General features: G+C 36.3%; 1 pseudogene; it reads left to right on the plus strand.

The window, feature by feature from the left end:
* Positions 1–26,547, plus strand: part of LOC140506722 (UPF0711 protein C18orf21 homolog pseudogene) — an 84,118-nt pseudogene that overhangs the window by 48,119 nt on the left and 9,452 nt on the right.

The raw sequence follows: 26,547 nt of genomic DNA on the forward strand, positions 1-26,547 counted from the left end.
TACCTTTACTTAATGCGTATATGAAAGCAGAGGTAAAAGGTTATCTATTGGGGACAGAGGCAAGATGGCAGAGTAGAAGGAAGAACCTACTGTAGCTCTCCCCACGTAGCCCATAAGACACCTCTAAAAATGACGCTACACAAATCATAGAGGAGTAGAAATTACAAAAGGATAGAGTGAAACAGATTTCCAGACCAAGAAAGCCTGAAAGGCTAACAAGAAAGATCTATCACATGGGGGTCAGAGTGGAACCCAGCCCAGCTTGGGCTGTACAGCATGGACATGACTGGAGCAGGCTTCAGGTTGCAGAATCATGAGGAGCTGTTTCAGTTCCCATATTTCTCAACCCAGAAACATCAAAGACAGCTTCAAAGGTCAGTAAGAAAGCTCTTCCACCTGGGTGAGAGGAGAGAACAATGGACCCCAAACCCAGCCCCAAGGTAATGGCAACCACTGGAGAAGTAACTTCCACTTCTGGAACCCTCCACTTAAAGACCCTGGGGGAATCAAGTGGTTGATCTAGTTTCAGTGCTGAGTGGTGGTCCTGGTGTTAGGAGGAGAGCTGGTGTAGCAGAGCTGGTGACAGCTGTGAAGAGGAAATCATACTCGCAGTTCCACAGCAGAAAAGAGTGCTTGCTGTTGCTCACTGACTACAGCACAGGTCAGGAGAGAAGCAAACTCCTCTCCCTTGATTGTGCCAACATGGAGGAGTTGAGAACTTACAAGTCCCTAGAGTTATGTCAGAGAATAGCTGAAGAAAACCTCTGAGGCTTTGGGTAATACACCCTTAAATTGGTAAAGGACTCAAAAGTCAAGAAATTGGCATGGAAAATGCCCAAAAAGAGGAAAAATAAGACTACAGAAGGTTACTTATTTAGTGAAAAGGTATTTTCTTCCACTCTTTCAGAAGAGGAAGACCAAAGCATACTGTCAGAAGAAGACAGCAAGATAAAGACTTCTACATTCAAAGCTCCAAAGAAATGCAGTGGTCTCAGGTCATGGAAGAGTTCAAAAAGGATTTTGAAAACCAAGAAAGAGAGGTGGAGGAAAAACTGGGAAGAGAAATGAGTGATGCAAGAAAATTATGAAAAGCAAGTCAACAGCTTACTAAAGGAGATGTCAAATATTGTTGAAAAAAAATTATATGCTTACAAATAGACTAACTCAAATGGCAAAAGACGTACAAATAGCAAATGAGGAGAAGAATGCTTAGTAAATCAGAATTGAACAATTGGAAAATAAGGTTCACAAAGTCATTGAAGAAAATAGTTTTATTTTTAAATTAGAATGGAGAAGATCAAAGCTAATAACTTTATTAGAAACCAAGAAATTATAAAACAAAACCAAAAGAGTGAAAAAATAGAAGATAACGTGAAATATGCCATTTGAAAAACAACTGATATGGAAAAGAGATCCAGAAAAGAAAATTTAAAAATTATTGGTCTATCTGAAATCCATGATCAAAGAAAGAACTTAGACATCATTCTTCAAGAAATTATCAAGGAAAACTTCCCTGATATTTGTGAAGCAGAGAATAAAATAGAAATGGAAAGAATTCACAGGTCACCTCCTGAAAGAGATACCAAAAGAAAAGCTCCTAGGAATAGTTTTGCCAAATTTCAAAGTTCCCAGATCAAGGAGAAAATATTACAAGGAGCCAGAAAGAAAAAATTCAGCTATTGTGGGAATACAATCAGGATAACATAGGATTTATCAGCTTGTACAGTAAGGGATTGATGGGCTTGAAATATGATATTACAGATGTCAAAGGACATAAAATTAAATCCAAGAATCACTTACCGAGCAAAACTGAGTATAATACTTCAGGGCAAAATATGAATTTTTTTAAAAATTACTTTTATTTCTTTTCATTGTTCTACAAGCACTATCATATAACTTAGATTAGTTTTCCCCTCCATCCTCCCTACATTCCCCCCTTCGTGCCCAAGACAGCATAAAATTTTATATAGGTTCTATACATACAATCCTATTAAATATATTTTCACTATACTCATGTTGTGTATAACGTAATACAAAAGAAAATGATCTGCTGCATTCTGCCATTGATTTCCAAAGTTCTTTCCATGGGTATGGAAGGCGTTTTGCTTTAAAAGACAATTGGGAATTTTTTTTAAGTACTTGCATTGCAGTGAAGTTCCAAGTCTAGCAGAAAACAACTCTCACACACTGTGGTCGTTACTGTGCACAGAGTTCTCCTGGTTCTGCTCCTTTCACTCAGCGTGAGAGCATATGAGTCTTGCCAGGCTTCTCTGAAGACTTCTTGTTCATCATTTCTTATAGTACAATAGTATTCCATTATATTCATATAACATTATTTATTCAGCCACTCCCCAATTGATGGGCATCTCCTTGATGTCTAGTTTTTGGCTACCACAAAGAGGGCTGCTATAAATATTTTGATGTTTTCTAGGGAATACAGTCCTAGAAGCGGGATGGCTGGGTCAAAGAGTATGAACATTTTTTATCCCTTTGGGCATAGTTCTAAATTGTTCTCAAGAATGGTTGGATCAGCTCAAAACTCCACCAACAATGAATTAGTGTTTCAACTCTCCCACATCTTCTCCAACATTTATCAATTAACTGTTCTGTCATGTCAGACAATTTGATAAGTATGAGGTGGTATCTCAGAGTTCTTTTGATTTGCATCTCTCTAATCAATAGTGATTTAGAGCATTTTTTCATATGATTATAGATATCTTTATTTGCTTCCTCTGTAAATTGCCTGTTCATATCCTTTGACCATTTATCAATGAGGAAATGACATGTATCCTTGTATATTTGACTCAGTTCTACATGTATTTTAGAAATGAGACTTTTATCACAGACACTAGTTACAAAAATTCTTTCCCAGTTTTCTGCTCCCCTCCTAATCTTGGATGTATTGGATTTGGTTGTGCAAAAACTTTTCAGTTTAACGTAATCAAAATTATCCATTTTGCACTTCGTGATGCTTTCTATCTCTTCTATAGTCAAAATTCTTCCCCTCTCGATAAATTTCATACAATATTCCTTGCTCCACAAATTTGTTTATAGTATCAATATTTATAACTAGATCATGTACCCATATGGATTTTATCCTTGTGTACGGTGTCAGGCAATGGACTATGTCCAGTTTCTGCTACATTTTTATTCTGTTTTCCTAGCAATTTTTGTCAAATACTAAGTTCTTATCCCAGAACGTGGGGCTCTTAGGTTTACAAACAATAGATTGCTATGTTCATTGACCATTGTATCTTGAGTACCTAGCATATTCCACTTGTCTACCCTTCTGTTTCTTAGCCAGTATCAAGTGGTTATGATAATTGCTGCTTTATAATACAATTTGAGAACTGGTAGAGCTAGGTCACCTTCGCTAGCATTTCTTTCCATTATTTCCCTTTTTATTCTGGACCTTTTGTTCTTCCAGATGAATTTTGATATTATTTTTTCCAGCTCTAGAAAATAATTATCACATAGTTTGATTGGTATGGCAAGATATAAGCAAACTAATTTAAGTAAAATTGTTATTTTTATTATATTGGCGTGGCCTTCCCATGAGCAACTGATGTTTTTTCTACTTACTTAGATCTGACTTTATTTGTGTGAAAAGTGTCTTGTAATTGTGTTCGTATGGTCCCTGGATTTGTTTTGACAGGCAGACTCCAAATATTTTTTATAGCTTTAAAAGGAATTTCTCTTTCTATCTCTTGTTGTTGGGCATAGTTAGTTACATATAGAAATGCAGTAGATTTGTTTGGGTTTATTTTGTAACCTGAAAATTTGCCAAATTTACTTATTATCTGAAATACTTTTTTATTAGATTCTCTGGGATTTTCCACGTATATCATTATATCATCTTCAAAGAGTGATAACTTAGTTTCTTCTTTGCCTATTCTAGTTCCTTCAATTTCTTTTTCTTCTCTTATTGCTACAGATAACATTTCTAGTCCTATATTGAGTAATAGTGGTGGTAATGGAAATCCTTGTTTCACACATGATCTTATTGGAAGTGCATCTAGCTTGTCTCCATTGCATATAATGCTTGCTGAGTGTTTTAGATAGATAGTGCTTATTATTTTATGGAAAGTTCCCTTTATTGCTGTGCTCTCCAGTGTTTTTAATAGGGATGGGTGTTGTATTTTCTCAAAAGCTTTTTATGCATCTATTGACATAATCAAGTGGTTTCTGTTAGGTTTGATGTTGATATGATTAATAAGGCCAATAATCTTTCTAATATTGAACCACCCATGCATTCCTGGTATGAATCATACCGTATCATAATGTATTATTGTTGTGATAAGTTGCTGAATTCTTTTTGCTAAAATCTTATTTAAAATTTTTACATCAATATTCATTAGAGAAATTTGTCTATAAATTTATTTCTCTATTTTGTCTCTCCCTGGTTTAGGTATCAAAACCATATTTGTAATATAAAAGAATTTGGGAGGATTCTTCTTCCCTAATTTTCCCAAATAGTCATTATAGTATTGGAATTAACTGTTCTTTAAATGTTTGATAGAATTCACTTGTAAATCCATCTGGCCCTGTAATTTTTTTTCCTAGGGAGTTCATTGATGGAGTGCTCAATTACTTTTTTTAAGATGGAATTGTTTAAGGATTCAAATACCTCTTCTGTTAATCTAGGCAATTTATATTTTTTTTTAAATAATCATCCACCTCATTTAGATTGTCGAATTCATGGGCATAAAGTTGGGCAAAGTAATTTCTAATTATTGTTTTAATTTCCTCCTCATTGGAGGTGAGTTTATCCCTTTCATTTTTGAAATTGGTAATTTGGTTTCCTTGTTTTTTGGTTTTTTTTTTTAATCAAATTGAGCAAAAGTTTGTCAGTTTTGTTGTTTTTTTCCATAAAACTAACTCTTACTTTTATTTATTATTTAAATGGTTTTCTTAATTTCAATTTTATTAATCTCTCCTTTGGTTTTCAGTATTTCTAATTTGGTATTTACTTATAAATTTTCAATTTCTTCTTTTTCGAGCTTTCTCAACTGCATGCCCAATTTCTTAATTTCCTTTTTCTCTAAGTTATTTGTGTAGGCATTCAAAGATATAAAGCTTCCCCTAAGACCTTCTTTGGCCGTATCCCATAAGATTTGGTAAGTTGTCTCATTATTGTCATTCTCTTGAAACAAGTTCTTGATTGTTTCTATGATTTGCTGTTTAACCCACTCATTCTTTACAATTAGATTATTTAGTTTCCAGTTAATTTTTGATCTACCTTTCCATGGGCTTTAATTACATATGGTTTTTATTGCACTGTGGTCTGAGAAGATTGCACTATCTCTGCCTTTCTGAACTGGATTGTGAGGTTTTATGTCCTAGAACGTGGCAAATTTCTGTATATGTACAATATGCATCTGAGGAAAAGGTATATTCCTTTCTATCCTCATTTAATTTTCTCCAGAGATCTATCATATCTATCTTATCCAGATGTTTATTCACCTCCTTAACTTCTTTCTTGTTTATTTTAAGCTTAGATTTATCAAGTTCAGGGATGAGGAGGTTGAGTTCCTATACTAGTAGAAGTATAATTTTGCTGTCTATTTCTTCCTGTAACTCCCTTAAATTCTTCTCTAAGAATTTGGATGCTATACCACTTGGAGCATGTATGTTTTGTAATGACCTTGCTTCATTTTCTATGGTGCCTTTTAGCAGGATGCATTTTCCTTCTTTATCTCTTTGATTATAACTTTTTCTGCTTTTGCTTTCTCTGAGATTAGGATTGCTACGTCTGCTTTTCCCATCGAAAGAAATAAAGTTTGAGCCACATTTTGAAGATCATTAAACTAGAATACTTTTGTAATATTAGGGCTAGAACTCCTTATTGAACTCATCCAAGAGTTATTTCTGGGCATGAGACTATTTCCCATTTTCCTCTGTGGTTTTTGCCATAAATATTTTGACATTATTTTCCTCTTCTGAGTTTGTGACTTTATCTTCCCTGTCACTATGACTCTCCATGGTCATATTCCGTTTTTGTTGTGGCTTTTGCTCATCTTTTATGTTTTTATTTTTGTCTTTTGCCTTTTTGTTAAAATTTGATCTCTGCTCACAGGGTAGAAGGGAGTCTGCCTCACATTTTTTGTGCTACTGGCTGAAGGGCCTGGCTATTATCTTGTGCTACAGAAATGTGCAGTGTGGTTCCCAGGACTCTAGAGTCTTGCGCTGTGTTGAGGGAGTGGTGTCCAGACTGGTGCTGCTGGAGTTTATAGGAGTCTGGTAGCTTGTGGTGCTGAACTGGAGTCCTATCAGTGATATCTATTGTGTAGTGGGGGCAGGTGGCATTTTCTGCATTTGTTCAGGGCTGCACTGAAAAACATGGAAGTCTGGCTAGCAAGGATGCCCATCTGCCCTGGGCTTTGCTGAAGCATGGGGGAGTCTAGCCACCTTAGGACACCTCCCTGCCTACGGCTATGCTGAAGCTGATAGTGGTTCTTGAAGCTGGGGTCTGACAGTTCTCCTGACTATGCTAAGACGTGTAGGGGCATCCTGGAGTTGGCATTGCCTCTTCCACCATACTGGTTTTCTACTTCAGGAGCTTACTGCTAGCTTTCTGGGATGGTTCCAATCATGGAACGCACTCACTTTTTACCTGAGAGGGACTTTTCTTGCTGATCCCCTCAAGTCTCCTGGGCTAAAAGAATGCTCCATCTCATCTTTCTGCTGTTTCTACTATTCCAGGATTTGTTCTGTGGCACTATTCTATGGTAGTTTGGAGGTGAGTACCGAAGAGCTACAGCATTTTACTGCACCATCTTGGCTCCAGGAAGTGTTAAATACTTATATTTTATCGTAATTTAAATGTTAATTTCTACAAATTGAAGAAATAGCTTTAAACCTGAATTCATTTTATCCTTTAAAAATATTGTTGCTATTGATGTTGAGGGTTTGGTGATGGGCAATGGGAAATACTGAATGTACATGAAGAGAAAAGAAAGGAGAGTATATTTAGGGTCTTGGACTAAATGGGAAAGAGCTTTAAAATTCATTAATTATTATTCTATTTTTACTTCCATTTATGAACTTAAATAAAACTTTTCCTCCTTGATAATTCTCATTCTGTAAAAAACCAAATTTGAATTAAGATGGCTTTTGCTAAGAAAAACAAATCACAAGTCAAAAAAAACCCAAAAAAACCCAACAACAAAGCAAACCAACTATACTTCAGTGTAATTCAAGCATAATATTTCTTATAAACATATAACACAGATTACAGTGGACTAAGAAACCCAAATAAACAACAAGCCATTCATTTGTTAGTTTTTAGTACTTTGAACTTAGGAAACATTAAATTACACTTGAATGATTTATAGGATGAGAGCAAAATAATTCAATATAAACTGTTATATATTTATATTAGTCCTAGGCTTATTATTTAGTTCACCTGGAAAAATGTTCCTTTTCTCTCTGAGATGAGATTGATGGAAAAGTGAACAGGGTGGCAGAGAACACAGAGAGATGACGGTGACTAGAGAGCAGACTGGTCTCAGTAATTTCTGAATATGAATACTGCCTCAGACGTTTGCTAGCCGTATTACTCTGGACAATTCACTTAACTTCTCTATGCTTTAGTTTATATCCATCTATAAAATGATAAGGTTGGAGCTGATAATCTGCCAGATATATTATAACTGTAAATGCATGATCCTATGAAATTTCCCTTGGTGATGAAAAGAACTTGGTCCTTAAAATCTAGGACCTGATCATAGAAAATAATTTAGTCCCTTGATGATAATTGTATTAACCCTTTGAGTGAATCAGAGCAATATTCTTGTATGGACTATGATTGGAGATGGTATCTTCATAAACGCTAATAAACAAAATTCATCCAATTAGAGACAGGTGAGGGAAGAGCTGTGAGTTCTGAAATTATTATGGCTCCTTTCCCCTTGATGAGCTCAAGTTTATATTTCTTTTCCCCTCGCCCCAACAACAATGGTGTATAGCAGTAAATCTACTCCTCCAGAGACAAATTTCCCGTTCAGAAGCTGGAAAGAAGTTTAAGGGTGTTAGAGGCAGAGTTGAAAGATCAGAAGTACACACCCCTAGTCAGAAATGAATAGAGACAGGCAGATACTAAGGAAGTAAAAAAAAAATCCCTGAACTTCTGATACTAGAGAAGAGCATTGCCTAAGGATTTAGGATTTATGAGACCTATTGTACACTTTGAGGAGCTAACCCTTGAAATCCAGCTGACCAACCCACCCAGAGCTGCAGTATTTAGGACAGAAGATAGACGATTTCAAAGCAGAATAATAGGAAAGAAGCAATTTACCAAGATCACATGTACCTTAGTAAGCTGCCACATTTCTCACTACCACTGTACTCTAAGTTTGTGTCCAGTTTCCCCTTCTGACACTTAGTACGGCAACTTAGTAACTGTCTTTGTTGTGAGATTATGGTCTCTATTGCCTGAATGTTAATGGGAAGGACACTGAGAAAGACTTATAACCCATACTTGGAAAGTGCAAAATGCGAAAGAAGCCTAGAGAGAAAATTATATGATATATAATACTAATATAAAATATATATATATATATATATATATACACACACACACACACACACACATTTTTGGGGTCTCCTTTTGCAACCTGTTGACCAGCTTTTCATGGTTTTCTTGCATTGCTCTCATTTCTCTTCCCAATTTTTCCTCCACCTCTCTTATTTGATTTCCAAAATCCTTTTTGAGCTTTTCCATGGCCTGGATGCAGAAGTCTTGACTTTTATGTCTTCCTCTGATGGTATGCATTTTTCTTCCTCATGTGAAAGGATGAAAGAAAATACCTGTTCACCAAGAAAATAGCCTTCTGTAGTCTTATCCCCCCCCCCCTCTTTAGGGCATTTTCCCAGCCAGTTACTTGACATTTGAGTCTTTTGTCAGGAGGAGGGTATACTCTGGGGACCTGTAAATTCTCAGTTCCTCCAAGGTGGCACAATCAAGGAAGAAGTGTATACTCCTCTCCTGACTTGTGCTCTGGTCTGGGAGCTGCCACAAATATTCTTTTCTCATCAGGATCTCTGAGTAGAATTCCCTCTTGAGATCCTCCACCAGCTCCACTACACCCCACAGAGCTCCTCCTCACTCTAGGGCTACCACTCAGGGTTGAGTTCCAGATTAGTTGTGGGATTCTCCAGTGGGCTTTAGACTGAGGGTTCCTAAAATGGAATCTGCATGCACAGCAACTGCTGCCACTCCTGGATCGTCTGGGGTAGACAGTGTTCCCTTCTCACACAGGTGAAAGAACTTTCTCACTGACCTCTGAAGCTCCCTGTGGAGTTTGTGGGTTGAGGAATCTGGGAACTGCATCTGCTCCCAGGGATTCCAGGTACCCTGATGACTGTTTCAATCTTGTCCCTGCCATGTGGCCAGGGCCAGGCTTAGCTGCACTCTAACCCTAAATGCAATAGACTATTCCTGGCAGCCTTCTAGGCTGCCTTGCCTGGAAATCTCTTTCACTCTGTGGTTTCGTGGCTTCTGTTGCTGTATAATTTGCTTAGATTCATTTTTTTTACAGACATTTTATGGGCTATGGGGGAGGAGCTTCTACAGGTCTGTCCTTCTACTCTGCCCTTTTGTCTCTGCTGTCTGCATTTTTAAATATATTACACACTTACACATGAATCACCCCATTCCCTTACATACACATACATTTACCCGTTCCTTAACCCAGTGTTCAGTGAGCCTTCCATTGTATTATTGGCTAAATGTAAGAGAAGAATGATTCAACAAAAGCAACCAACACATTAACTGAGTATGACAGTATATGTACATTTCTACATCCATCATGTCCCCCATTCAAAGAAGGCAGAAAGTTTATTGTTTCATATTTTCTCTAGGGCTGAACCTTGGTCACTTGGACAGGCTTCAAAACTGCCAGATTTGTTGAGGGCAGAAAGTATACCTTATGCTTCTTTTTCCTTAGTTGCAAGTAGTAAAATTACATAGTATATTCACAGGACAGAATAAAGAATGCTTTCTTGCTAAGCAATCAGAGGACCAAAAAAAGTCATTATTACAGAAAGTTTGATATGTAGCAATATTTTCCCTGTGAACTTATATGGTAGTTATTATTCCTTTTAGGACTTTTAACAGGTCTTACAAAACTTATTCAAAACTGAAATGGTTAATTCTGTCTAATAGCCAAGTATTATATCTATCTTCCCTATTCTATTTTCTTGTCCATCCTCTCAGGAATAGGGCTGATGGCAGATAGGATTAACATTTTCCTCTTTCTGGGCATTGCTACTCCACGCAACTGGATCAGACTTTTAATCTAAGGTGAAAATCTCTTCTGCTCAGACTTGGGTAAGGAATAAATTACTTAAATAGATTGCCCAAGGCTGACGGTAACTTAGAATTAAATGACAAAATTAGAGTTCAATAAAATATCTTCAGTCCCCCATTGTAATATTTGTTCTCTCATTAATTGTTAACCAGTCAGAGTTGATTACCACTTTCAGGAACACTCCTTTTCTTTTTGGGGAGAAGGGTAATTCTTTTCTTTTATTAAATGATTTGTTTCAGTTTTCTACAATCACTTCCATAAGTCTTGGAATTTCTCCCCTTCTTTACCCTCTCCTTCCCCAAGACAGCATGCAATCTCACATTCTTATTAAACACATTTTAACATTAGTCATGTTGCACAAAAAAATGTAAATGAATGGCAGAAACCACGAGAAAAACACAAACAAAACCAAACAAAACACAAGAGAAAATATTGTGCTTCATTCTGCATTCTCGAATACCCTTTTTCTAAGAGCATATAAGCCATGAGTCCAAAACCATGACTACCTTCGTTATACATGAGTGCCACTGGTCATTTATTTAAAATACTGCATGATTAATAAAGTGATTAAATTATTCAGAAATTATGTCCCTCAAACTTTCTAAATGTCACAAAACAGAAATCCAAATATTATCACAGAGAATCCTTAATCTAACTTTAAACCTTAGTCATGGGTCTTTTGAATAGATACTAAGCCAATATTTTCAAATTTCATTTTTGTTTTTTTGTTTTTTTTATTTAACTTTTAACATTTATTTTCACACATTTTTGGATTACAAATTTTCTCCCCTTTTATCCCCTCCCTCCCAGACCCAAGCTTTCTAATTGCCCCTGTGACCTATCTGCTCTCTCCTCTATCCTCCCTCCCTGCCCTTGTCTCCGTCTTCTCTTTTGTCCTGTAGGGCCAGATAGCTTTCTTGACCCCTTAACCTGTATTGCTTGTTACCCAGTGGTAAGAACATTACATTTGGTCCTAACACTTTGAGTTCCAAATTCTTTAGCTCCCTCCCTCTCCACCCCTTCCCCTTGGAAGACAGGCAATTCAATATAAGCCATATCTGTTTAGTTTTGCAAATGATTTCCATAGTAGTTGTGTTGTATAGGACTAACTATATTTCCCTCCATCCTATCCTGTCCCCCATTACTTCTATTTTCTTATTGTCCTATCCCTACCCATGAGTGTGGACCTCGTATTACATTCTCCTCCCCTACCCTCCCCTCTATCCTCCCTCCCACCTTGCTTGTGCCCCTGTTCCCCACTCTCCTGTATTATGAGATAGGTTTTCCTATCAAAATGAGTGTGCATTATATTCTTTCCTTTCGTGGAATGTGATGAGAGTAGACATCATGTTTTTCTCTTGCCTCCCCTCTTTATCCAACCACTAATAAGTCTTTTGCTTGCCTCTTTTATGAGAGATAATTTGCCCCATATAACTTCTCCCTTTCTCCTCCCAATATTTCTCTCTCACTGCTTGATTTCATTTTTTTTTAAGATATGATCCCATCCTCTTCAATTCACTCTGTCGCTATGTGTGTGTGTGTGTGTGTGTGTGCATGTGTGTGTGTGTGTATTCCCACCCAGTACCAGATACTGAAATGTTTCAAGAGTTACAAATATTGTCTTTCCATGTAGGAATGTAAACAGTTCAACTTTAGTAAGTCCCTTATGACTTCTCTTTGCTGTTCACCTTTTCATGGTTCTCTTCATTCTTGTGTTAGAAAGTCAAATTTTCTTTCCAGCTCTGGTCTTTTCATCAGGAAAATTTGAAAGTCCTCTATTCCATTGAAAGACCATTTTTTCTCCTGAAGTATTATACTCAGTTTTGCTGGGTAGGTGATTCTTGGCTTCAGTCCTAGTTCCTTTGACTTCTGGAATATCCTATTCCATTCCCTTCTATCCCTCAATGTAGAGGGTGCCAGATCTTGTGCTATCCTGATTTTATTTCCACAATACTTGAATTGTTTCTTTCTAGCTGCTTGCAATATTTTCTCTTTCACCTGGGAATTCTGGAATTTGGCCACAATGCTCCTAGGAGTTTCTCTTTTTGGATCTCTTTCATGCGGTGTTCTGTGGATTCCTTGAATATTTATTTTGACTTCTGGTTCTAGAATCTCAGGGCAGTTTTCCTTGATAATTTCCTGGAAGATGATGTCTAGGCTCTTCTTTTGATCGTGGTTTTCAGGTAGTCCCAGAATTTTTACATTGTCTCTCCTGATTCTATTTTCCAGGTTAGTTGTTTTTCCAATAAGATATTTCACATTATCTTCCATTTTTCGAATCTGCGCGGTATGTTCTGAGATATCTGTCTTTCTCATAAAGTCCTTAGCGTCCATCTGCACCATTCCAGTTTTGAAAGATCTATTTTCTTCAGTGAGCTTTTGAATCTCCTTTTCCATTTGGTTAATTCTGCTTTTGAAAGCATTCTTCTCCTCATTGGCCCCTTGCATGTCCCTTGCCAACTGAGTTAGGCTAGTTCTCAAGGTGCCAATTTCTTCAAGATTTTTTTGGTTCTCCTTTAGCAGGGAGCTGATCTGCTTTTCATGATTCTCCCTCATCCCTCTCATTTCCCTTCCCGGTCTTTCCTCCACCTCTCTAACTTGATTTTCAAAATTCCTCTTGAGCTCTTCCATGGCCCGAGCCCATTGGGTGGGCTGGGACACAGAATCCTCGATTTCTGTGTCTTTGCCTGATGGCAAGCATTGTTCCTCCCCATCAGGAAGGAAGGGAGGAAGTGTCTTTTCTCCAAGAAAATACCCTTCAATAGTTTTATTTCTTTTGCCTTTTCTGGGCATTCTCCCCAATCAGTGACCTGACCTCTGAATGTTCTCCTCACACCCACCTCGCCTCCTGGTCCTCCCAGCCAGAGTTTGGGGACTGAAATTCAAATGCTGCTTCCCACCTTAGGGTTTTTGTCGGGGGCAGGGCTGCTAATCAGTGTGAGAATTAAGTTCAGGTGGTCAGGGGCAGGGCCGCCTCTCTGGCTCAGTTCCCTCAGGGGGTTTATGCACAGACCTTCCACAATGGATCCAGGCTCCCGCCCATTTGGGGAGCCCCTGTCTGTAGCCGCCTCTCAGCTTCTATCTCCTGCGGGGGGCCGAGCCATGGGGGCACCCCACTCCCCTCTCAACCAGCCAAAGAGACTCTCTCACCTACCCCCGTCAGTCACCTGTTGGTGGGGGGGGCTTCTGCCGCCGCTGGAGATCCCATCTCTGGAACCTTCTCAGATCTGTGCCTCTCGGAGCCTCGGCCGCCGCAGGTCCAGGCTGGGCTCCGCGTCTGCAGCGCGACAGACCTTTTGCGAGAGGTTTGCAGGTCCCTCTGTGGGTGGGAGGACCCACGTGGCCGCTGGAGATCCCGTCCCCGTAGCCCTCTCCGATCTTTTCCTCACGGTGTCGTGGCCGCGGCAGGGCTGCCCTCTGCTCCCCGTCCTGGCGCCCAGTCCACAGCGCGAAGGACCCCCCGCGAGAGGTTTAGAGGTCTCTCCAGAACAGAAATCTCCCTCGCTCCAATATTCCGTGGTCTCTGGGTGCAGAATTCGCTCTGGGTCGGTCCCCTCTAGCCGTTCTGTGGTTTGTTGGTTCGGAGCTATGTGTATGTTCGTCTTTCTACTTCGCCATCTCGACTCCGCCCCTCAAATTTCATTTTTGAAAAAAAAAATATGTGAGCAGTTAGAGGGACACATGGGGTACTCTAAGTAATACCATACCCATATCTGTCAATGAAATAATAAGTGAATACTTACTGGCAAACACAGGCTTTCAGCATACAGTTGATGGCACCTTGGATGGTAGGCCATATTCCATTTGTTTCCTCAAACTTTATTTTTCAATTCTGGTAGCCTTTAATGAAAGCCAATCAAAGTACTTGTGACTCTGTGGACTAGGCCCCAAAAAAGATGCCAAAGCCGGAAGGAACCTGGAGAGTCTCTGTCCTGTCTGTTAGCCTTGGAGTCATTGTGAAATATAGAAATGAGTGATTTTTTTCCTGTACCTAACTGGAATCCATTGGCTCCTTTGTTTATTAAGCTAACTGCCAAGATTGAAAATTTAATAAAATTAAGCACATGTTATCCTAAGTGATCTTAAGAAGCTTGAGCTGTTTGATGCATATACCAAACTCTCTTCATAGAAATGTCAGAACCAGGGATTATCTTCTCCCCAAATCCCAGCAAGCCAGTCTCTTTAAGAATTAAGATAAAATAAGAACAGAATAGTCTAACTCACTGTTAAAAAGAAATCACACAGGGACATGGACTTTTTATGTGGCAAATTGTCTTGTCTTTTTTTACATGCCCACTCACACTTTGCATGTACCTGAATGATTCTCAAATTCCTGATTGCTGACTCCTGTCCTGTTTCACTGCTTCATACTGCCCCTGTTCTCAATTGCTAATTTATTTTGTTTCAATTTGCCACATGCCCGAGTATGATATGTTTTTGTCTGTTCCCACAAGTCCTACCATTCATTCCCTAGCTTCCATTGTTGAGTGAATTCTGATGCTTATCTAGCTTGCCTCAAAGGCTATTGTGGTCACCCATTAACTCTTTTCTATTATCTTGAATTTAGAAACAATGAGTTTGACTTTACAAATAAGGAAACTGTGTGATAGGGGAAGACTCCAGCAACGGATACTATTTCACTCATCTGACTGTCAAAAATCTTACTAATCAAGAATTAGTGGTATATTCATTTAGACTTCTTTCTCCCTATGTTATTTTTGAAAATGCAATATCCTCTAGGAGAGGAGATATTTTTACTTATTACTCCCTAATGCCTTCATAGAACATTTTTATTTATCTGAAGAGTTCACTCAATAATACCTACCAGGTATAAAGCCTAAGAGAATTTTGTCAGATAAAGGAGACATACTGTCCCATACAATCCTGATAACAGGCTTGGGGCCTAGGATTTGGATCTCATTAGAAATGTGACTGGAAATGATGCGGATTGAATCTCCCCTCATTTGGAACAGGAGAGAAAAGAATTACAGGACTATTCCAGCATCAGTAGAGGTAAGAAGAATGCTACAATATGCTGAAATCAGATGAACTGAGGTATAAGCTAGTGAGTGTAATGGGGATCTGCCTCATATTCAGATGACCTGAGATAAATTCTCTTCATGTGGAAAATAATAAGGAGCTGCTTCTGAAAGAATTAAGATGACATACAAGTGAAATGCTTTGGAAAAACTGATGGTTTTTCATTCACAGACATTTTGTAATGGCATCAAGATGATTAACCATGTATTGATGAAGAGGTACTTTGACTACAAAAGCAATCAAAAAGTTATATCCATCTTCAAGACCATCTTTTGACCTCAAGTCTTTTGAGGGGATCTCAACAAACATTAAAGCAAATAAAGCCAAAGAACTAGTTCAGATTTGCAACCAATAAAGCATCAAGTACCTGAGGAATGAAGAGAGTATAGTCTCTTTAAGTATGTAGTTATTCTAGAATCCAGCTTTTTCAGTCATCAAAGTATCAATGACTTAAAGATCAAGGATCAAGAAACAAGAAAAAAAATAAGAGTTTGATGAATGGGATCTTTAAGATCTCACCTCAGCAGAAGGACTCATTTAGCACAGATGCTACCTTTGAACATAAACTTAGTGTGATTAATGCAAAGAAAAATTAAACTAAGTTTAGAACCAACTCTGCCAGAGATTGTAGTGGTAGAGAGGAGAGCATATCCTATAGTGTTAAGGTGGGTGTATATATGTTTTTTTATTGATTTATTTTTGAAGTGAATAGCCCATGTAAAATCTAGATTAGTGGTGAGATTAAATGGTGCTGCAACTGCTAGTCACTAGCTCCTAAAGAATGGGGGGATATAGTCAGTGGTAGCACAAGCCACTAAGAGAGAAAAGAGGCACTCTCGAAATTGTTTCGATTTTTTAGATCCCTGAAGTAGAGATGTAGTAGGTTGGTGGTGAAAAAGTAGGCTAGTAGGTCAGAAAATACATGCTCCTTTAAGAAATTAAGAATTTTATAGTAATAAAATTGTGGTATTTAGAATAAGAAGGAACACAATAAAAGGGGGGGGTTAATTTATTAAGTAATTCAGATAAACGTCTAATATCAAAGACCTGTAGGCAGCTAATAGAAATATATAAGAACAAAAGTAATTTTTCAATACAAAAGTGATTGAAAGAAATGGAGCTCTTAAAACTGCAAATCATAAAAGTGTTAAAATCACCAATGATAAGAGAAATGCAAATTAAAACAACTATGAGTTTCATCTAACATGCAGTGATTTGGCAAATGGATAAAGTTTTGGAATAGTCAAAGGTATAAGGTTTATGGAATGATGGGTTCAATTGAAATATTGTTGCTAGAGTTAAGAATTTGTGTTACTATTATGAAAAAGTAACTTGGAGTTATGTTAGGAAATTATTTAAGTAAAAGACAAGTTAGTGAAATAGAGCCAAGTATGCAGCTGTACTTTTCCATCATTTCCATAAAAATAGCTTTAAAATACCATTTGTAATCAAAATCCAGAGTAACTGATGAAACAAAGAACATCGTGAAATATTTTTTTCCAGCCCAACACAATTTAAGAGGTCTGAAGGAAAAGTCTTGAAAGTAGAGCGTTTCTCAGTCCAAGCACACAGTTCTGCAACACCAGCAGGAAGCTGTGGAAGAAGCTGCAATATCAGCAGCAATAGCTTTGGAAGATTTCAGCCCCCAGAAAGTAAACGGGTCAACCAACAGGGAAGAAAGAGACTATAGGAAACCCACTCTGCTAGAGCTGGGGGAGGTGGGAAGGATCCTTTTGCATTGCCCATATGTAGTTTTGGGTCACAGTTTCAAAATGAAGAGGATTGCTAGAACATGTGGACACAGGAGAGCAGATATCAGCAACCTATTTGTGTCACAAAAGTGCAAAGAAGAGTTGTCTATGATAAAAGCCTCGTTTCTCAAATATATAGAGAACTGAGTCAAATTTGGAGGAATGTGAGTCATTCTTCAATTGATAAATGACTAAAAGGCATGAACAGGCAGTTTTCAGAAAAAGGAGATCACACATGTCTACATCCATGTGAAAAATTCTCTAAATTAAAACTGATAAAAGAAATGCAAAGTAAAACAACTTTGGGGTGCTGACACCTATCAAGTTGTCTAATATGAAAGAAAAAGAGAATGACAAAGTTTGGAGTAGATGTGGAAAAATTGGGAAACTAATGCGCGGTTGGTGATGTGGTGAACTGATCCAATAATCTTGGTCAGCAATTTGGAATTACACCCAAAGAACCATAAAACTGAACATATCCTATGACCCAGCAATACCACTAATAGGTCTGTATCTCAAAAAGATTTTTAAAAAGGTTACATTACCTATTTGTATAAAAGCATTTATTGTGGCTCTTTTTGTTGTTGCAAAGAATTGGAAATAAAGGGAAGTGTATCAACTGGGGAATTCCTGAACAAATGGCAGCATGTGATTTTGATCAAATACAGTAATATTTTGATATGAGAAATGACGTATAGTATGATTTCATAAAAATCTTAGAAGACTTGTATGAACTGATGCAAAGTGAAGTAAGCAGAATTAGGAGAACATTGCACACAGTAAGAGCAATATTGTATGATTGTCAACCGTGGATGACTTGGTTGTTATGATCGATACAATGTTCCAAGGCAACTCTGAAGGTCTTGTGAAATAAAAGGTTATATGGTTCAAGAGAAAGAAAACTAAAGAAATCTGAATTGAAATTGAAGGATTTTTTAAACCTGGATTGCTTTCTTCCTCAATTTTTCTCTATCTCTTTTATCTGACCTTTGAACTTCTTTTGAAGTTCTTCCAAGAGCTCTCTTAGGGATTAGACAGTTTGATCCTACTCTTTGGGGGAGGAGTGGTTCTTTTCAACTTTTTGATCTTCTGCTAAATATGAAACTAGAGTTTCTTTTACACCAAAGTAGCTATCCGTGGTTTGGTCTTTTAACTTTACTTACTCATTTTTATTTGGGTTGATTTTATTTTAGCACTCTATCATTATACTTAAGTTTTAATTATGAGTTGGAGTTGGTCTCAAACTCAGGGATTCCTCTTCTCTAGTAATTCGCAATTGGGGCCCCACCAAACTATCCTGAAAATGGACAAATGAATAAAGAGATACAAAACATAGTCGGAATAATTGAACAAATAGAAAAGGAGATGCAAAAGTTAAATGAAGAAAACAATCGATTAAAAAGTATAATAGGGCAAGTAGAAACTAATGACTGTATGACATCACGAATCAATAAAACAGAATATAAAAATTTGGAAGAAAATATAAAATACATCATTGGAAAAACAACTGGCCTGGGAAATGGATCCAGGAGCAAAAATGTAAAAATTATTGGTCTCCCAGAAACAATGATGAAGAATTGAGCCTCGAAAATATCTTCCAATAAATCATCAAGGAACACTATCCTGAGGACACAAATCCAGAGGGCAAAATAGTTATTGTGAGAATCCATCAATCGCCTCCTGAAAGAGAGCCCAAACTGAAAATGTCAGGGAATATTGTTGCTAAATTACAGAAGTGAAGGAGAAAATACTGCAAACAGCCAGAAAGAAACAAAACAAATATGGAGGAGCTAAAGTCAGGATCACACAGGACTTTACAGCTTCTCTATTAAAAAATCAGAGGGAATGGAATATGGTATTTTGTAAAGCAAAGGACCTTGAACTGCAACCAAAGGTCAATTATCCAGTAAAATTGAACATAATATTTCAAGCAAGGAGATGAACATTCAATGAAATAAGGGATTTCTGATGAAAAGGCCAGAGCTCTATAGAAAATTTAATCTTCAAATACGAGTCTCAAGAAAAGCATAAAAAGGCAAACAGGGGAAAATAAACTTGTGATTCAATATGGACAAAGTGTTTACATCCCTATAAGGGAAGATGATACTTGTTAATTTTGAAAATTGTATATTTAATATGATATTTACAAGGGACATACATTGATAGAGGGAGTGGGTATAATTTAAGTGATGTGATGATAAAAAAAAATGTGCCTTAACAGTGCAAAGGTACTGTAATAGGAGGTGTGAAAAGGAGGAGTCAGAAAAAGGTAAATTCTATCACAAGAAAAGGAACAAAAACATATAATGACAGAGGGAAAGAGTGGGAGGAGATGAGTAGTGTTTGGGATTTGCTCTCTTCTAATTTGCTTCTAAGAGAGGACAACAAACTCAGTTAAGTACCGAAATACAGCATGCCTTACAAGCAATAGCAGGGGAAAAGGGAAAGAAAAGGGGGGGAAACTGAAATAGAGAGAAGAAGTAGTAAGGGAAAGGGGGAACTAAAAGGGAGCTGATAAAAGAGAGGGAAGACTGAGGGAGGCTTTGGTCAAAAATTCAAACTCTATAGTGAAGGAGAAAGGGAGAAGGAAGATCTAAAACTATAAAAGCAGGGAAATAGGATGGAGGTAAGGACACAGATAGTAATCATAAAGTTGAATTTGAATGGCAAGAACTGTCCAATAAAATGGTGGCAGATAGCAAGACAGATTAAAAAATATAATCCAACAATTTGTTCTTTATAAGAAACACACGTTAAAAGGGGGATACACAGAGGGTAAAAGTAAAAGTTTGGAGAAGAATACATTATGCTTCAGATGATTTAAAACAAAAGCAGGGTTAGCAATGCTAATCTTAGGCAAGGCAAAAATGGAAAGAGATCTAATCAGAAGAGATAAGGAAGGAAACTATGTCCTGCTAAAAGGCACCACAGGCATGAAGCAAGATCCTTACTAAGCATATACGTAAAGTGTTATGGCATCCAAATTCTTAGAGGAGAAGTTATGAGAGATAGAGGAAGAAACAGACAGCAAGCTATACTAGTGGGGGACCTCAAACTCCCCCTTTTTAAAACTGATAAATCTGAACTCGAATAAACAAGAAGAAAGTGAAAGAAGTGAGTAGAATTCTGGATAAGGTAGATATGATAGATCTCTGAAGAAAATTGAATGGGGAAAGAAAGGAATACAACTTTTTCACTTCAGGCACATGTACAAAATTGACCATAGGCTAAAAACCTTGCAGTTCAGTGCAGAAAGGCATAGGTAGGCAATTCATCCTTCTCAGATCATAATGCAATATGAACTATATGTCGTAAAAGGCCATGGAAAGATAGACAAAAATAAACTGGAAACTAAACAAACTAATCCTCAAGAATGTGTGTTAAACAGATCAAAAATAATACATAACTTCATTCAAGAGAATGCCAATAATGAGACAATCTACTAAAACTTACGGGATGCTGCAAAAGCAGTATTCAGGGGATGTTTTATATCACTGAACGACTACATGAATAAAATATAGAAAGAGGAGATCAATGAATTAAGCATGAAGCTGAAAAAGCTAGAAAAAAGAGTAATTTGAAAATCCCCAAGTAAATAACAAATTACAAATACTGAAAGCCAAAGGAGAGATTAATACAGTGAAAATTAAGAAAATTGTTGAACTAATAAATAAACCTAAGAGTTGGTTTTATAAAAAAAAACAAAACAAAACAATAAAATTCATGAAAGTTTGGTCAATTTGATTGGAAAAAGAAATTGCCAAAATCGGATATGAAAGGAGTGAACTCACTTCCAATGAGGAGGAAATTAAAGCAATAATTAGAAATTGCTTTCCCCAACTGTATGCCCATAAATTTGACATTCCACATAAAATGGATACACACACACACACACACACACACACACACCCGCATGTGTGTGTGTGTGTGTGTGTGTGTGTGTGTGTGTAGCACAGGCTAATAAAAGAGGAATTTGAATATTTAGATAAACCCATCTAAGGAAAAGAAATTGAATAAAGCATCAATGAAAATTCTCCAGGGCCAGATGGATTTACAAGTGAATTCTATCAAATATTTAAATAAAAGCTGTTTCCAATATTATATAGACTCTTTGGGAAACTTGGTGAAGAAGGAGTCTTACAAAATTCTTTTTATGAAACAGTTGTGGTCCTTATATCTAAACAAGGAAGAACCAAAAGACGGAAAGAAAATTATAGACCAATTTCTATAACGAATATAGATGCAGAAGTTTTGAATGCGTTATTCACGAAAAGAATACATCAACTTGTCACTAGAATAATACATTATGATCAGGTAGAATTTCTACCAGGAATGAAGTATACAGTATTAGGTTCAGTGTTAGGAAAACAATCAGTATTATTGATCATGTCAACAGGAAAGCCAAGAGAAATCATATGATTATATTAATAGATGCAGAAAAATCTTTTGACAAAATACAACACCCATTCCTATTGAAAAACTGAAGGGCATAGGAATAAATGGAGCTTTTCACAAAATAATAAGCGGTATCTACCTAAAACCATCAGCAAGCATTATATGGAATTCGGGATGAGCTAGATGCATTTTCTTTAAGATCAGGGTTGAAACAAGAATGTCCATTGTCACCACTGTTATTCAATATGGTACTAGATCTGTTAGATATAGCAATAAGACAAGAAAAATTAATTGCATGAATTAGAATAGGCAAAGAAGAAACTAAGTTATCACTCTTTCCAGATGATATGATGCTATATTTAGAGAATAGTACAGAATCAAGTTAAAAAAAAAAAAACTACTTGAAATAATAAATAACTTCGGCAAATTTTCAGGCTACAAAACAAACCCACATAAAATATCTGCATTTCAACTACCAAAGCCCAGAAGCAAGACATAGAAAGAGAAATTCAATTCAAAGTTATGGTAGATACTATATCTGTGATTCTACCTGCCAAAATACACCCAGAGGCTATATAAATACAATTTAAAAAGCCTTTTCCCATGAAGAATGTCAGATCTAAGTAAGAAAGAAAGCATCATTATTTCTTGGGTAGGCTGAACTAATATAATAAAAATGATAATTCAACCTAAATTAATTATTTATTCAGTTCCATATGAACCAAATTATCAGAAAAGTCTTTTCCAGAGCTACAAAAATAATATTACAATTTATCTGGTAGAACAAAAGTTTCCAAATATCAAGAAAATTAATGAAAACTAGTGTTAAGGAAAATGGCCTAGCCCTACCAGATCCTACATTGTATTACAAAGCAGGGATCATCAAAACCATATGGTAGTGGCTTAAAAACAGATGGGTAGACCAGTGGAATAGAATAGATACTCACGACTCAGAGGTCAACGAATATAGAAAACCAACACTTGATAAACCAAAGGACTCCAGTTTCTGGGATAAGAACTCACTGTTTGACAAAAAAATCTGCTGGGAAACTGGATAACAGTGTGATGGAAACCTGGCATAGACCAATGCCAGACACCGTATACACAAGAATAAAGTCCAAATGGATACATGATCTCAATATAAAGGCGTTTAATATAAACAAATTACAGGAAGTATAATGTATTTGTGAGATTTAAGTAGAAATTTATGACCAAACGAGATAGAGAGCATTATGAAGTGCAAAATGGATAATTTTGATTACAATAAATTGAAATTTTTTTGTACATTGTACCCAATGCAACCAAGATTTGGAGGGAAGTAGAAAACTGGAAAGAATTTTTGCAACTAGTGTCTGTGATACAGGCCTCATTTCTAAAATACATAGAGAATTGAGTCAAATGTACAAGAACACAAGTCATCCCCCAATTGATAAATGGTCAAAGGATATGAACAGGCAATTTTCAGAGAAAGAAATTAAAGCTCTCTCTAGTCATAAGAAAAAAAATGCTCTAAATTCCTATTGATTACAGAGATGCGAATCAAAACAACTCTGTGGTACTACACCATATTTATCAGAATGGCTAACATGATTAAACAAGAAGATGATAAGTGTTGGAGTACATGTGGGAGAATTGGTACACTAATTCATTGGTGAAGCTATGAGCTAATCCAACCATTCTGGAGAGGAGCTACAAACTATGCCCAAAGGGATACAAAAATGTGCACACCATTTGACCCAGTAATATTGCTCCTAGGTCTGTATCCCAAAGAAATCATAAAAAAATGGGAAAGGGTCCCATGGGTAGCAAAATATTTCTAACCACTCTCTTTGTGGTGGCCAAGAACTGGAAATACAGGGGATACCCATCAATTGGGGAACGGTTGAACAAGTTGTGGTATATGAATGCAATGTAAAACTATTGTGCTATAAGAAATGATGAACAGGAAATAATTCAGAGAGGCTTGGAAGGACTGATATGAACTGATGTTGCATGAAAGGAGCAAAACCAAAAGATCATTGTACCCAATAACAACCCCTATATGCGAGGAACATTTTTGGTAGACTTAGCCCTTTACAGCAATGCAAGGAACTATCACATTACATAAGGACTCTTGAGACAAAATGCTATTCACATCCAGTGAAAGAACTATGAAGTTGGAATGCAGAACGGAGCAGAATATCCTCTCTTGTGTTATGTTTTTTTTTTGTTTTGGATTGGGTTTTTCTCATGGCTTCTCCCTTTCATTTTAATTCTTCTATGCAACATGACTGATGTGAAAATGTGCTTAATAAAAATGTATGTGTATCACTCATATAAGATTGCATACTGTCTCAGGGAGGGAGAACAGTGTGAGGGGGAGACAATATAAGACTTACAGAAGTGATTGTACATAACTCCAAAAAAAATTAATAATAAAAAGACAGTATTGTTGTTACTATATCCAAGGGTGAGGAACCTCTGCTCTGCTAGATCCTTGGGTCTAATCTTCTGATTGAGTCCAAGTTGTACAGAACAAATATATTTTTAAGGGGATTTGTCCTGAGAAGGTTAGATTCATTTAAAGGGCCACATCTGAGAACTTAGAAGGCCACTTGTGACCTCAGTGCTTCAGGTTTCCCATCTCTGATACACTGTTCTCTCACTTCCACTCATGTCACTTTCCTATTTGTTTCAAGTCTTTTCACGTTAAGATCAATGAACCCATAACTTCTTATAGTACAGTAGTATTCCATCACAATCATATACCACAGTGTGTTTAGCTATTCCCCAGTTGATGGACATCCCTGTAATTTCAAGTCATTTGCCAGCACAAAGAAAGCCACTGTAAACATATTAGACCATATAGGTTCTTTTCGTCTTTCCCTAATTATCCTTGGAAATGGACATACTAGTGGTATTACCACTAGGTTACAAGGAATATCAGCTTAATAACTCTTAGGGCAAAATTCTAGATTTCTCTCCAAAATTGTTTGATCAGTTAGGAATTGCACCAACACTGAATTAGAGTCCCAAAATTATCACATCTGTTTCAACATTTTGGTTTTGTTTTCCCCTTTAATCCTTTCAGCTAATCTGGTAAGTATAAAATTATATCTTAAGGTTGTTTTAACGTGCATTTCTCTAATTAATAATGGTTTATAGAATTGTTTCATATGGCTATAAATTGTTTTTGTCTCTTCATCAGAAAGTTGCCTGTTCATATCTTTTGACCATTTATCAACTGGGAATAACTAATATTCTCATAAATTCGACAAATTACTTCTTATGTTTTAGACATGAGACCTTTGTTTAATGAACTGTCAATTACTTTTACCCTCAGTTTTCTGTTTTCGTTCTTTTCTTTGTTACATTTGTATAAAACTTTTTTAATTTAATAAAATCAAAATTATCCATTTTGCACCTAACTTTGATCTCTATTTCTTGTTTGTTTATAAATTATCCCCCTATGCATAAGTTTGATAAGTAATGTGTTTCATGATCTTCTAATTTTCTGCTACTGTCTCTATTTCTAGAACATGTATCCCATTTTGAACATAACTTGGTAAATGGTATATGACAGTAGTCTATGCCCAGTTTCTGCCATACTGCTTCCCAGTTTTCCCAACATCTTTTTTTTTTTTTTAACCAAATAATCAGTTCTGGCCGTGAAAGCTTAGGTCTTTACACCTATCAAATACTAGGTTATTATGTTTATTTGTTGCCTTAAATTGTAGGTGTATTCTATTTTGTTGATCTACTTTTCTATTTCTCAGACTACCAGATAGTTTTGACAATTAATGCCCTATAATATAGTTAAAAATTTGGCACCACTAAACTTCATCCTGTTACATTTTTTCCCATTGTTTCTCTTGATATTCTTGACCTTTGTTTTTTTTCAAATGAATTTCATTATTATATTTTTTAATTCACTGAAATGATATTTTGATAATATATTAAGAAAGTTTTGAATTTATAAATTAGTTTAAGTAAAATCATTATTTTTATATTGTCTTTGTCAAATATTGAATAATTGATATTTCTCTAATTAGTTAATTTTGATTTTATTTGCATAAAATTTATTTTTTTATTATTATTTTGTTCATATAGCTTTTCGGTTTGTTTTTGCAGGTGCAGTCCCTGGGATTTTATACTGCCTAGAGTTATTTTACATAGGATATCTTCTCCTATCCCTTTTTACATGGCTTTGTTTACTAGATAGATAAATAGATAGATAGATAGATAGATAGATAGATAGATAGATAGATAGATAGATAGACAGACAGATAGATAGATATAGATATATAGAAATTCATATATTTATATGTGCATATATGTGTGTGATTGTGTATATATGCTGATGATTTATGTGAATTTACTTTAATATCTTATCTCATTATTTTCCTTAAATTGTTTAATGTTTCTACTTATAATTTTCCAAATGTATTATCATATTATCTGCAAAAAGATGTATTTCTATTGCTTCATTCCATATTCGAATTGCCTCTTTTTCTTTTCTTTTATTGCTCTTTATAGGATTTCCAATACAATATTGAATAATATTGCTGACGGTGACTGGCCTCCTTGTTTCATACATCTTACTGGGAAGGCTTCTAGTTCATCTCGTTTATCTGATGATTTTAGTTAAATGATTTTTAAAATGAATTGAAAGAAAAATCCATTTATATTAATAATTTCAATTGTTTCTTTTTTTTTATTAATTTTTTTATTTTTTTAATGTTTAACAATCACTGCCATACAATTGCGATTTTATCCCTCCCCACCCACCCCCCGATTACCTCCCTCCCTCCCCACGACTGCATACAATTCTGTATAGATTCTACATATACTTTCCTATTGAGTATATTTTCACTATCGTCATGCTATGTAGTCAGACTAAGATAAATGAAAGAATCCGTATAACAAATCAGAACATGATACACAAACAGATACACATACACAAACATGATCTGCTACATTATGTGAGTGACTTCCATATTTCTCTCTCTGAGTGTGGAAGGCATTTTGCCTTGAGGTCCACCATTGGGATTTTTTTTTTTTTCAGAAGTTCT

The sequence above is a fragment of the Notamacropus eugenii genome, chromosome 1, assembly GCF_028372415.1.
Source record: "Notamacropus eugenii isolate mMacEug1 chromosome 1, mMacEug1.pri_v2, whole genome shotgun sequence".
NCBI lineage: Eukaryota > Metazoa > Chordata > Mammalia > Diprotodontia > Macropodidae > Notamacropus > Notamacropus eugenii.